Source organism: Biomphalaria glabrata, chromosome 3 (assembly GCF_947242115.1).
Source record: "Biomphalaria glabrata chromosome 3, xgBioGlab47.1, whole genome shotgun sequence".
NCBI lineage: Eukaryota > Metazoa > Mollusca > Gastropoda > Planorbidae > Biomphalaria > Biomphalaria glabrata.
Window position 1 is genome coordinate 20,887,397 of NC_074713.1, and position 12,813 is coordinate 20,900,209.

At 31.9% G+C, this 12,813-nt stretch overlaps 1 long non-coding RNA gene across 1 annotated transcript; it reads left to right on the top strand.

The window, feature by feature from the left end:
• The first annotated feature begins 4,345 nt into the window (after window positions 1–4,345).
• On the top strand, window positions 4,346–7,473 carry LOC129925174 (uncharacterized). Its single transcript, XR_008776951.1, has 3 exons — window positions 4,346–5,175; window positions 5,520–5,588; window positions 5,938–7,473. It is a non-coding gene; the product is annotated as an uncharacterized LOC129925174 (long non-coding RNA).
• The last annotated feature ends 5,340 nt before the right edge of the window (window positions 7,474–12,813 follow it).

The window sequence follows — 12,813 nt, forward strand, 5'->3', positions numbered from 1 at the left end:
GTTATAAACAAGTTATAAACAAAATAAAACACAAATCAATTGAAATATCATTTTATTTCAATGAAAATAAATTTTCAGATATTAATCTATAGATCTACTTAAATCTACTATATTCTCTATATGATTTAGGATAATTGTAGAAATTTATTTTAAAGTAAAGGCTTGGCTGGACTTGGACTTATGACTATGAAGTTGAGCCTTCTATTTTACATTAAATGTCTTATTAAACTGCATTTTATTAAAATTGTACATATGTGTAATTTTGTTTGAAACATTTTTTTTTTTCACAATTAAATAAAACTAACTTTTTTTTGTTACATTTTCCCCAGATAATGTGGGCGTGGCAGGCCTTGATGTCGATGTTGTTGACAATAAGTTTCGAAGGCTGGCTGCCTGGTCGTGCGGTTTGCACGCTGGACTGTCGTTCTGAGTTATCGATGGTCCCTGGTTCAAACCCTGCCCGCTCCCATCCCCCGTCGTCCTGCGGGAGGTTTGGACTAGGAAGTAATTATCTTCAACTCTGAAGGAACATCCGAAATAAGTAAAACATTTTACAAGGCATATGACTGATGTGAAGAACTTTTGCAGGAAGATTACCCGCAGCTGGCACCTAGTTGCACCCTACTTGGATAAAAAAATTTCTATCGATGCTGCTGGCAAAAAGACACCTATCCAAGTCCTAAGACAGCACTGAACGACCTAGTATGGTGAAGAAGTTGCGACCTGAAGGTGATGTTGAGGCTACTGAAAGGCCAGGTAACAGAACAACACTGTGCTTGTTGTTGCAGAAAAGCGGTTAGTCTTTTAAGGTAATAACTTTTACATTTTCTTTTGTAAATTCATTTTTATAGTTTCAAAACAATTCCTTTTTAGGTGTCTCAACCCTTTTGACATTTATTATATTTATTAACAGGGCTTTTTGGCAAGATGTTGACTGGACCGTGGATGACACTAATCTACAAAATGAAAGATGAAACATTTTAAAGATACCATTTATGCAGCTATTATATTTATTCTCTTGTTTTCTAGATCTCTCATGTGAAGGTCTGCATTGACAAACTAAAGCCACTAAAGGCCATTGTGGATTCTCCAGAGAATCTCCTTTCAATACTAACTGATTGCTTTGGCCAGACTCTGGATACTGAAGATCTCGTTCTGAAAACCCTGAGAAATGTGACTGTTGATGAAGTATTTATCGAGATCACTAAAGAACTTGCTGAAGGTTTTTATAAGGTGCTACAGAGACAGTGCTTCAATTGATAATTTCCAACAACAAACAAATCCATTATGTGCTTACCCATCAAATAGTTAGATATATTTTATTTTAATGGAACATGTTGCATATCTGGGATGTTATTTATTTAATGTGAAAAATATAATTTCACAATACAGATGATAATTGTGCTATGAACCATTTATATTAAGTCTTGATAATTTTACCTTTTCAGCAAGCCTACATTGGTATGCATTAAAAGTATTTATTCTATTTCAGCAAAACAGATAGGGTACACCCAAACAATGTTCATCTTCAAACAATCATGCATGATCCTCGCAAGCTTTGGATACTGACGTACATTTGCAAACGCACTCAGACTGATGACATCAAGAAATCTATATTTGTTATTTACATTATATGTAAATTTAAATACTCTTTTTTTTTTAAAATTTGTTTTAATTTTGTAAATCTTGTATAATTATCTCAAAAGTCTAGATTAAAATGTTACAGCTCTCAAAGTATGAAATAGAAATTTTTGTTTTTATTTTTGTGTTGTTTTTCCAACATGCTATTCATCCAAAGTTTATTATAAGTATCAGCAAAAAGTTGTTCATTTCAGTTAAAAGCCTAAAAAGTAATTTATGGCTAAAAAAGTTGCAACATTTTAAGTGTCAACATAATGAAAACTTCTGTCTCAAATTATAATAAAATAAACAAATAACACATAATCATGCATGCATTCCTGTAGAAAACTTCATTTAAATTTCTCAATTAATTAAAAATTTATAACCAACATAAATTTTGGTTGTTATAACCATAAGTGTCAACATAATATTTTGTCGAAAAAAACTCAAACTTGTCATTCCACATTTATCAAAAATCAAATTTTCAAAAAAATTCTTATCTCAGTGTTAAAATAGAATAAACAAATAACACATAATCATGCATTTCTGTTCAAAATTTCATTTAAATATCTCAATTGGTTAAAGAGTTATGACCAAGATAAATTTTGGTCGTTTTTTAAATTGTCGTTCCACGTTAACAAAAAAATATTTTTTTTTCTTAAACATCTTACTCATTATAACAGAATAAATAAATAACACATATTCATGCATTTCTGTTCAAAATTTCATTTGCATATCTCTATTGGTTAAAAAGTTATAACCATTTAAGTGTCAACATTTTTTTTTTTTGTTGTTTTCGAAATGTCGACCCACATTTAAGAAATTAAAAAAAAAAGTTTCAACTTCTATCTCAGAATTATAAAGAAGAAATAGATAACACATAAACATGCATTTCTGTTGAAAATTTCATTCAATTATCTCTATTGGTTTAAAAGTTATGACCATTTATGTGTGAATATCTATTCTGTTTCTGTCGTTTTTCAACACCTACCCCTACATCAAGGGCGTAACACAAAAAAGTGTTAATAGATATCCCAGATTTAAAATTGTCATAATTATCAGAACATAATTGCGCATTTCTATGGAAAATTTTATTACATTATCTTTAAGCGTTAAAAAGTTATAGCAATTTAAATGTATAAACTCCTCCTTTCGGTCACAATTTTTTGGGTATTTTAATAGGCTAATTTTCCGACACTAAAATGGTCATAACTTATGTTCTAATTAACCTAGAAGCAAAAATGAGGTATCAATGAACTCCATTCAAAAAGATCTATCTAACTATACTAGTTTCATTTAGATTCATTAAAGTTGAAATTTTTATCAAAGTACCTACTATGGTTCTAGATCTATTTAAAGATATTTTTAAAAAAATAACTCAATAGATCTAATAAAGTCATGATTTCCACTCTATTTTCTCTAGATCTAGACCATACATCAGATCAATATGAATGTTTATAGATCTAGTGACTCTAGTCTACGTCTAGAACTCTAGATCTATCGATCATCTATAGACTCATTAGAGACTGTATTATACTTACTTGACTTAACTTACTGTAACTGTATTATTTAGTCAGTGTATAGTGACGGTAATTATAGTCACTATAATCAATAGTGTATTGCCTGTAGATCTAGTACCTGTACTAATATTAGTAGATGTAGATCTATAATAATAATACTTTTTAATAGTAGAAAGTAGATTTATAGGCCTAATCTATCATTATCAATTCTATCTAATCTAGATCTAAATCTATACTTCACTTTCACATCACATGATTATTGATACAGACAGTGAATGAAACGAATGCAGTGATTATATTATAGTTTATACTGATTATACTTATAGCTCTACCAGTTGATTATCATCATCGTCATAGATAATAATCTAGACTAGTATTCTAGATCTATAAATAATCATAGTCACCGTGATAGTGCCCTTTTTAGTCAATGTAGTCAAGTCAAGATAGTGAAACATAAACTCGAAGGTTTAATACAATACAGTATAAGTAGAGTCTATGAGTTAGTATAAGATCTAATTATTTTGTTTCTTTGTATGAGTATGTCAATGTCTCTATTAAAATAATTAATATCATCAGCCATATCATTTTAAATATTAAAATAGTAGACATAGATTTCTATATTATAAATAGATAGATTAGATCTATAAAATATAATTTTACAAACTTTAGAAATGATTGATTTTATTTTTAATTGATCAGCCTTCTAGACTAGATCTAGCATCTCTAGCTAGAATGTAACTTGTAGTTTGTAGATCTTGGAATTGGATCGAAATTCACCTTCCTAAATTGTCTCTAAAGTCTGTAGCTGATTTGAGAGGCCCAACGAGGCAAGAGTCTATTCTATTACTATTAGTACTCTGTCTCTTGATCTATCTAGTAGGCCTACTTAGCTAGTGCATTAGCCTTAGCCATAGTGTAGTCAAATCTTGACAACTAGTCTTCTAGATTCTAGATCTAAGCTTCTAGAATAATTAGATCTAGATCCAGTTTAGATTTTTAGATTTAGAATATAAAAGTATTTTACTAGCTAAAATACTAAATCTACTGATCTAAATTCTAGATAGATATACAATATATAGATCCAGTTTAGATTTGGAATATAAAAATATTTACTAGCTAAAATTCTAAATCTACTGATCTATACTTAATATTTTAGATATTATATAACATCTACAAAAATTATATTATTATTATTAAGATATAATTATAGGATCTAGACTAGTTATTTATGTACATAAAATATATAAATAAAAGATAAAATTTATGCAGGCCTAGATCCCATAAATTTATAATTGATCCAGATCTATCAGTAAAAGTTACCTTCGATGGGAAGTTTTTCCCAATCTAATCTATACAAGACAATTTATAATCCATGCCTCGCCTACACCCCATACATTAAATTCTTAATTAAATTCTTCCCTAGTGCTATTAGAGCATGGAATGGGTTGCCTGAGCTAGCCAGGAAAACCAGTGACTTGGCTGAATTTAAGTCATTGGTTAATATGCATGACTAAATGCATGACGCGTAGGACGTAATCATCTTCTTTTTTGAAGTAACGTCTGTATTATATAAGATAAGATAATAGTTCCCATTCCATGCCATGCCCAGACCCATGAGTTCATGAAATAATAAATGATGTGGTGTCAAGTTGGATCTATCCCCTGAAATTCAGCACTTTAATATAAAACTCACATATCTAGTTAATTATTTGCTATGACACTCTGATCAACTTGGACTTGTGTGATACATATATGTTTTTTATCAGATTTAATGAATGAAGTTTTGGTGCATTTTAAGGCTACAAAAGTATCATCAGGTGCATTCTAACCATTGGTATTTTTCCTGGCAACATTTCTATTCTAGTCTGTGATAAATTATAAATTAAAAAAAATGTTTGTAATGTTTCAGTTATTAACAAGTAGAACCATGCCAACCAGTTCTGATGATGTACCAGAATGGCTCAAGGATCATACTTATACTATTTCTACTCTCTGGGCAGACATTAATAATATTGGCATCCATTCAACATTTATTGTAAGTACTACTATACAATTTTTATTTTAGTTATCTAAAAGATGTTTTATGAAGTGTGATTTTCATGGTCAAGCAACATCCAAATATCGGGGATGGAATTTAACATTTTTCTCTAGTTTTTTTTTTATAACACTCTTAAGCAAATTCATCTTTCATGAATGCCTAATATACTTGGCTGTTGTGCAGGCCATTCCTTTACAATAAACTGTTAGATGAAATTAGGCAAATTTATGTCTGATAATTTGTATGTTTGATACAACAATGTATTCAATTTAATAATATTATTTTTTAATTTTAATGTTTTCAAAAGAAATTAGCCATTATGCCTAATTGTATAATTACAGTTATGTTTGGAAATGCAAGAAAAAGGCATGCATTCCTGACAAGTCAATGATTGGTTGCACCTCTTAAAGGTAAGGTACTGCAATTTTTCCCTATGCACTTTTCTCATAAGCTGAAGTACTTGTATTTTTGAAAAACTAGTTTTCCATGAAAATGTAAATCATAATATATGTTATAGTTGCTTTTAGATGAGTGCAATGTCCATCAAATTAACTAAATATCTGCCTTCACCTTTAGTAATAATTCATAACTATTAAGGTCAGGGCCATGTCTACTCATTAACACAGTAGCTCCTTTTAGGTACAGACTATTTTTAGAATAGCAAAATTATATAATTATACTTAATAACATATATACGTTTAGCATGGTCAACACATATTTTTATTTTTTTAAAATCCTTTTATTTATTTTTATAACTAGATAACTTTCTGTTATGAGAAAAGATGAGATTCTTGGACTCCTGCATAGCACCACCAGAAAGGAAAATCCCATCATGTTGCAAAATAAAAGTCTTGGACCAATTTTAATTTAAGATATATATATTATACTGTAAGCTCTATACATATTTATGTATATCCTGTCATTCAGCCAACAGGTTTGGATTTAGTATTTCTTTAAATCTGTTTGATATTGTACTTGAAAACTATTAATCTGAGCCACATTAAAACAATTGGGAGTGCAGTGAATGAGTGGTAAAGCACTTGGCTTCTGAACTGAGGGTTCCTGGGTTCGATTAAGACTGGGATTTTCAATTTCAGAATTCAAAAGGATAGGGATACATGGCAATAGTAAGGAATAAGTAAAGGCAGTTTGGGGATCCATGGCTGAATGGTTAAGTCATGGGTTTGAATCTCTGTGAGGACTCAGATTAAAATTTTTTTTTAGATTTTTGGGTGCCCCTGAGTCCACCTAACTCTAATGCGTAGCTGACTTTCGTTTTGGAAAGTAAAGATGGTTGGTTGTTGTGCTGGCCACATGATGCACTGGCCAAAGAATCAAATGACCTTAACATCATCTGCCCTATAGATTGTGACTTCTGAAATGGGATTTTTTTTCAAAAGGTGGTTGGTTGTTGTGCTGGGTACATGACACCCTCGCTAACCATGGGGCACAGAAACTGATAAACTTTATATCATCTGCCCCATAGATTGCAAGATATGTAAGGGAAATTTTACTTTTTAAAAATTAAAATAAGAATCTATCAAAAGTAAACATAAAATATGGTGCATTCTCCTTAAAACTAAAACCTGGTGCGAAGGTTTAAAATGTTGGCAAAAAAAAGCAACATCATATATTCTTAATTCCCTTTGCAAAACTTACTGAGAAGAATATGCATGTTTTTCCCTCATAAGTTTCTTGACAGAGGAAATCTTGTTTATATTAGATTTGAATTAAGCAAATTAAGAAAAAAATTATAATCATTATTTCAAATGGTTGTATCTAAACCTTTTATGAATTATTTTTCAGTTATAAGTATATTGAGATTAATGGATAATCATGAAATTGTTATATAATTGCTGCTATCATTCCATTTACTAAAGAACCATAATTTTTTTTTTTTTTAAATTAATTTCAAAATGATTTTTTTCAAGCATAGAGTTCACATAGATCTTGAGTGAATTTTTTTTTTTTATTTGACTAATGCTTCAATTTTATTGTATCATATTAGTTGTTAATTTTTATTACCCAGAATATTTAAAAAATGAGTACACTATTTTCATGTAATAATGTAACTTGGTATTCACACAATGCTCAAAATACACTATAATCTTTAGGCCATACAGATTTGTATAAATTAACTTGTTTAAATACATTGTAAATGTATATTGTTTGGATAAGAATAAAGTTTTTCTGTAGACAATTATTGTTCAAGATTTGTTGATGCTCCTGCTTAATCAATTATATATACAGGTCATTAGTTTTAACACGTCTGATAATAAATGACAGTACAAGTTAGTGAATGAAAATTTGTCATTATTTCAGCTGCTTTAGTCTTACATCAATGTGAGGTACCAGTACTTTGATTGTGTCATATAACAATTTAAAGCAACATTTTGAAATGAATAGTCTGTAGAATTGACAGTAAATACATTTAAGTGATGGGCTGTGATCTGCGTGAATTGGGAGCTGATCATGTATTGAATTTGTGATTTTGATCTTTACTTCAAGTAAATGTTAATGAGCAATTAATTTTTAATGAATAAATAATTTTAAAATAAATACAAAAGAACCATAAACATCTACTTTAGTTTAATAATTTTTTTTCATCAGAACAGAATTTCCAACTTTGCATTCTTAAAATAAAATATAATTTATTTAGAGTAGAATCAGAACACAAAATCATAGTTTTAAAATATTAAGTAAATTAGCTAAGCTGTGATCTCTTATAAACATTTGTATATAGACTATACACAATTTAATTATTATTTTCATCAAATTGCAGGAACTAGTAAAACCATAGTCAATGAAATAGTAATACTAGTAAATGAGATAAAAGTAAACTAAATATCATCAATGCTATTGAAGCCACACTTGTTTTTTTTTTTTATCTTGTTTGGTGGACTGCAATTAAAGTTGCTATTAATTTTACTGATCGTCTTAGCTGAAGTGCCAGTGTCGTCTCTTTGAAACCTAAGCTTATTTTCTTGGTAACTGGAAGTCCAGGTATTTGGAGTTTCATTTTAAGCACCTATACTTTCCGAAATGACATTCCGATAGGCTAAACCATTTGCCTAACATGTCATATGCACGTAAAGAGGTACCACAGAAATGCTTAGGCGCCAACTTACTTTAACTGACATAGAATAAGAGAGCACCTGGTTGCATACAGCTTCAGAAAGAGACAGCTGGAGGTCACTTACAAAGGTGTGGTATACACCAATGAAAATTAATTGCCGAGGGTAGATGGCAAAAAAAAAACTGATTCTACCACAGGTGGACAATGGTTATGCCTGTGCTCAGTGTGGCATAATATGTAGGTCACAGCTGGGGCTGAGTAGCCTCTGGAAACATAGCATTCCTCATAAGTCTTAGGAATCAAAGACAAGCCTATCATTTTTGTAGCATAGTTTGTAGCTTCTGTAAATGCATGAAATGCCGACACAAGTCCTCTGTGAGTTTGATGGATTATAAACACCTTACTTCTTTGCCTTATATTAAATGGTCCTTCTCTCTGTTCCTCTAGGTACTTGCATTTATCTAAATATCATTGATATATCGTAACATGTCATCAAAATAAAAGCTAGAATCTCTGCAACTCGTGTACAAGTCAGAAGTCATCAATAACACTTGCCATTTAAAAAATAACAATTTAGATTAGTCAAATTAGTGACTGATTATTCGATTCATTTAGGCCTATAAATTTTTTATTTGAATATATAATGATCCTTTACACTTTGTGACTTTACTAGTATACTTTGGAGTAGACTTGTTGAGCTAAAGTCGGAAGTACACATTGAGTTTTACTGTGATCTACTAGATTACTGGATCTAGATGTAGATCTATATATATTATATTATATAGAAGTAGACTTAAGTAGAGAGAGTATCTCATCAATATAGTATCTGTCATATCGTGATCAGTAGGCAGCTGCAGGTTTATAGATCTATTCCATGACAAAAACCCTGGCTAGATTTAGATCTACTGGTCTAGACATCTAGATCTAACTAGAATTAAACTAGAAAACTGAATTAGAGAAGTAGCTTTCTGGATCTAGAACCAGAATCTATATTATTAATATTAGATCTAGTTGCGTCGAACGCTTAATTTTTGGTTGTTGTTTTTAATAAATGCACATAAAATACATTGTATTTTGGCAATAAAAATACCCAGTTGGTAGTCAAGTAATTCTAATAATTAATTAATGAATGACTATCAGTATTTGTTTTAGATCTATCAGATTCATATGACTATGACTTATTATTTATACTTATTTTGTATCATTCGTCCAAGAAAATCTAGCTCTAGATCTATTTCATTTTAGATTAGGCTATAGTTTTTTTTGGTCATTTTATTTAGGCTACAATATTACCGAGATGAACTTTTTCTTTGTTTCCCACGAGACGTGTATGCTTATAGCCTAGTCCTTTCGATAATAATAATAAAAAAAAAAAACGATTAGAAATGCGTAGCTTGGAGTGTCAAAACTGTATTAGGCCTCCTATTTTTATTTCGTGCAATTTAGTATATCGTAACAAATACGCATTTAGAGGAACGGTAGACAGGTCTTCATCCAGATTTAGTGTAAATAAACCAAACACAGAAACACTGAAAGATTGTATTTTCGGAATTTAGATTCTATTTTTTTGAAAAAATGTGGCATTTTATAGGGTGGTCGAAAAAAATAACTTTTGTGACGATCTCTTATTCGGGAAAATTTTATCTATTATATCAGATTGTCAGAAAATGGATGAAGTTTTTACACATCTAATCAAATAGAGCGTACGAAAGTTTTACACCCATTGCAAGGGACTGACGGAGTAAATCTCTTCTTTGGCATCATCATGGATTTCTCCACATTGCACCATGCGCAAAAATGATGCGCGACGGCACTTCGACTCTCTTTGGCTTTGTAAAAAACTCGAAGCTGGTGTTCCATTAGTATAGTTCCATGTACTAACTAGATCTAGATCACAGACCTATATATATATATTGTAAAATAAAAAACTTCATCCATTTTCTGAATGATTTAGACTGAGCCAATCATCTAGCCTAAATATAGATCTAAAGATCCATATATAGGCAGGGGCGGACTGGCTATATGGGCAAACGGGCAAATGCCCGGTGGGCCGGTCTGGTCGTGACCAAAGAAAAAAAAATTTAACGCAGACAACTTTTTAAAAAAGTGATAGCAGCAAGACACAAAGGCCCGAACACGTTTTCTTGTTATTTTTAAATTCTTATTACAATTAATTTTGTTTGAAATTCAACAAGAATATCAAAAATAAAATACACTATACACTGTACGTATTATCATTTGCAAAATGTTAGACCGCACTTTCTGCTATGCACGAGCGGCATGGACTGCTTTGATGTCTTCGAGGTTGTGTTTGGCCTAATCATTTTGCTGGTCGGCATGGGCCTTTGATGGCACTCCCATTTTTTTTGGCTCCTTCCCTCCCCCGTCTTTTAATGGTTCCAATGAAATTTAACCAAAAAGAGGGATGAGAGAGGTTAAGTTAGAAAACATTGATATAACGCAGCAAAAAAAAAAGATAATTAGCTCTTTAACAATACTTAATAGAAATTAACTTTAACACATACACACAGCCGCGAAATTGCAAACCACCCAACTTATTCACAGCTCAATATGGGTATATATATATATATATATATATATATATATATATATATATATATATATATATATATATATATATATATATATATAAATTGCGTAGTGGGGTAAAAATACCCCCCCCCCCCAACCGAAAATATATGACATGCCATTTGTGGGCCGGTTTATTTGGTAATGCCCGGGCCGATTTTGATACCCAGTCCGCCCCTGTATATAGGCCTAGAGTAGAGTCACTATTGCTGAACAGTTTGCAGCTATTTTAGTTTTCAGTTTTTGCTCCGTAATGGTTATGGAAAAACTAAAAGTATCTAGACATCGCCCATCCATTTTCCTATAAAAATAGACGCATTGGGGCAAAATATGTTGGTCGCAGCTGGGGTAGCGTATCCATGTGAAATACTATGATTATTGATTCAAGAGTTTAATAAATTAATGTTCATGAAAAGTTTGCGCATCGTCTTCTAAATCTAAAGACCTATCATTGGAATATTATAAAGTGTAGTAACTTAACAAGTAAGCCTAGTGCTTCCACTGAAGTAGGCCTACAGTTGTAAAGATATGCTATTTTTGTAACTATAATAGGTAAATATGTAGTTCATGTCCGACCTTGTACGATTTGTTATAGGCTTGGAATTCTTTACACTATAAAAAGTGTCGAGCATAGGCGTAGTCAGGATTTTTTTTTTTGGGGGGGGGGGGGTTCTCCCCCCGCCCCCCCCCCTCCCGCTAAAAATATATTTAATTATATGTATGTGTGTATGTGTACATAATCTTTATTACATTCTGACCCTTCATTCTTTCGGAAGACGTTTATTGTGCCCTAGAATATGTTCTTCCTGGAGTTGGTGGAAAAATTGTAGATTCCCCGCCCTGGCCAGCAAGGGGGTCTGGGGGAGCGTTGGGAGCTCCCCCAGCGCGGGGCAGAGCCCCGCCGCGAAGCACTATTTCTGGTATCGAAAGCCAACAAAATGCATATTCTGAGGTATCTACAGTGCATTTTCCTGCTATTAAAAAGTTTTATTCAAAACCTAATGTGCTATTCTTACTGACTTAGACCATCCCAGTGTAATCTCTCTTGAATACGCTCTTGGAATTAAGTAACTGTAGTTTGTTTTAGATTTTATACCGAAAAGGGAAGTTTTATCGTCAAAATCATCTGTTGGGGGTTTTAAGTAAAAAATCTCTCGAGTTTGTTTTTTTTAATTCAAAACCCCATTTGGCTACGATCATCGAATTTGGTAACTCTAGTTTGCTTTAGAATAATATCGAAGATAGCCTAGAGGTTTTCCACCTCAAAACGCTCTGTAAGGGGATTTTAAACTCAAAACCATCAGGAGGAGAAGGGTTTAAACTAAAAAAAACAATTGGCTTGGCTACGCTCAAATAATTTTAGTGTGTAATTTGCTTTTTTTTTATATTGAAGAGGTATTTTTTAGCATCAAACCCCTCTGAAGGGGGGGGGGGGTTAAACTCAAAACTGAGTCAAAACCCATTTAGCTACTCTCATAACATTTTGAGTGCGCAATTAGCTTTTTTTTGTATATTGAAGAGGTATTTTTTTAGCTTCAAACACTACTGAAGAGGGGGAAGGGTTAAACTCAAAACCCCTTCAAAATTTTGAGTGTGTAGTTTGCTTTCTTTATATTGAAAAGGCCTAAGGGGGTTTATTGTAAATTTTGGAGGGGGTTTTAAAATCAAAATCTTCCTTAACTGTGCTCTTGGAATTCGGGGATTGTCGTTTGCATTTTTTTTTTGGTTTAGAAGAGGGGGATTTAACTGCTAAAACCCCTCGTAGGGGGTTTTAAACTCAAAACCCCCTGGTAGGGGTTTAAACTCAAAACCCCCTAGGTAGGGGTTTTAAACTCAAAACCCCCTAGGTATGGGTTTTAAACTCAAAACCCCCTGGTAGGGGTTTTAAACTCAAAACCCCCTGGTAGGGGTTTTAAACTCAAACCCCCCCTGGAAGGGGTTTTAAACTCAAAACCCCCTGATAGGGGGTT